Consider the following 2,201-nt stretch of genomic DNA (forward strand, 5'->3'; position numbering starts at 1 on the left):
TGAGGCCCCACAGAGGGCCTTGCACACAAACGCTGCCAGTGTTGCCTAGAGGAATAGTCAGGGAGCCTGTGCCTGTGGCCCTGAGGCGCCGTGGGCCAGAGCTGCTAGGCCTCAGCAGGCAGAACCTAGAGCCTGGTGAGCCGGCCTGGATTGCCCCTCCGCCATCAGCTCGGTGGCCTTGAGGAGAAGGCCTTCAGGCCAGCCCATGTGGCAAATGGGGTCAGTCCCCATGCTCAGCACGGATCACCTGGTAGCACCTTTTTGATGCCCGTCTGGCCCTGGGAGTGTTCAGGCCCGTGTCCCTCAGCATGTCAGCCAAGGTGGTGCTTGGGACGGAAGTGCAATGGAGCCGGGAGCCTGCGTCTGGCTGTGGGTTTCCTCTCTCCATTGAGGAGCTGTAGGGCAAGATACCCATGCGCCATGAGGACGTCTTTGCCCACTGAACCTTAGGGTCTCAGAGTCCCACCACTCTGCCCTCATAAGTGACCCAGGAGCCTGAGTACCCACGGCTCTGGGCCCTGGGTATGGATTCACAGGGCCTCCTGGGGAACCTCTGCCTGCTGCCCTTTTCTGAACAGATCCTATCAAGATGGCACAGGGCAACTGGGTCTTGCTACTTCCCGAGAGGACATGGAGATTTCTGAGGGGGTGTTGAAAATGAGGGTAATGAGATCCTGTGAGTTTACAGAATTTGTTTTGGACACTGAAGGACAGCGCCGTTCACTGTGGATGCTAGAGGCAGTAGTAAGGCCATGCTGGGGTAGGGGCTACCATGACAAGTGCCCCTGCACCAACTGGCTTTAGCCAATCAGAACTAGGGTTGGAGCTGATTCTCTTTCCACATCACCGGTATGAACACGCAGGCGGGGAAGCGGTTACCGAAGAAAGGGCTGGTTGTGACGTGTGGAGACACAGGCCTCTACTATCAGTTGGGGAGCCCAGCCTAAGTCCTAGATCTGGCCTCAAGTCCAGGGCAAGTCTGCTCTTTAGGGACCCAGTGATGTCGCCTCTGTGTGCCCTAGGTTGATGAGGGTTAAATGACCTAAGGCCGGAAGTGCTGGGGGCATGGTGCTGGCAGGGAGTGGAACTTGGTGACCAACGGTCCCTTCCTTATCTTCCTCACCACCCCCACCTCCTGCTCAAAGATGGCTGTGGCATTTGAATCAGCAGTCAGTTCAGATCCAGCTGTTTGCTCATCCTCAGAGGAGCGAGTTCACCTCCCAGTGAATAATACCCAGGGATATCCACATTCATTCTCTTCTTTCCTATTTCTGGTTTCAGTCTTCTTACTTCAGAGGGTGAGCTTAGCTTGGATTACCTGAGGGCTTGGGTTCAGACTCCCGGAGTTGAGTCTGGGAGGCAAGTTCCCAGGGCTAGGACAGTAAGAGAGGCCGTCCTTTCTCCCTGCGTAGAATGGGTCAGTTCACAGAGAAAGATGTCAAGAAGCAGATTGCCCGAGTGAATGTGCTTGGCATCTCGAGGTAGAGCCAGTCAGTTCTTGCCCAGGGTAAAGAACTATCCTCGAACTCGGCTTTATTTGGGGTGCTCATCACATTCACGTTTACTAAGCAAACTTCTACGTGTAAGGTGGCATTTTACGTCTGCCTTACTCAGAACCCCTTGCAGGGTTTGAGTGGCTGATTTGGACCCAGCAGAGGAGGTACGGTCAGTCTCCCAGGCATCTCCCAGGCACTCTGGAGGCGGCCCTGGACAGGAGCGTTCTGAGTGGCAGTCCTCAAGGATGCCAGCAGAACCTGGCATGACTTCCCATCAGACCACAGGAAGGGCCTGGACTCCCTCATCACTCCCAGAGGACAACAGGAAGGGTCCAGACAGGAAGGGCTTGGTCCAGCTCTCTGCGTCCAGCCCAGCACCACCGCCACACCCAACGCATATGCCTGGGCATGCACACACACATGCACACGCACACATACACGTGCACACTCCCCCACATACACATCCGTGCCAACAGACCCTCACATGGCCAGGGACTCTGCAGGTCGTCCTGTCCTGGCTCCCCCAGAGAGCTGTGGGTGGTCACAGTCCCGTCTCTACCCTTGGCCCCGACATGCTGGGTGCTCAGATGCTGAGATGCTCCGAACGTTGAAACTGAGGTGCACCGAGGTCAGCCTCTCGGGCCTGCGGGGCACGGAGGCCCTCAGGAGCTGTTGAGCAGCCCCGTCCTCTCTCTCAACTTAATT

The 2,201-nt window shown here is 56.7% G+C and overlaps 1 protein-coding gene across 1 annotated transcript in view; it reads left to right on the plus strand.

The window, feature by feature from the left end:
- GNAO1 (G protein subunit alpha o1) overlaps positions 1 to 2,201 on the plus strand; it is a 195,390-nt gene that overhangs the window by 187,969 nt on the left and 5,220 nt on the right. The gene's annotated exons all lie outside the window — the stretch shown is intronic.

Source organism: Tupaia chinensis, unplaced genomic scaffold, assembly GCF_000334495.1.
Source record: "Tupaia chinensis unplaced genomic scaffold, TupChi_1.0 Scaffold000235_1, whole genome shotgun sequence".
Lineage (NCBI taxonomy): Eukaryota > Metazoa > Chordata > Mammalia > Scandentia > Tupaiidae > Tupaia > Tupaia belangeri.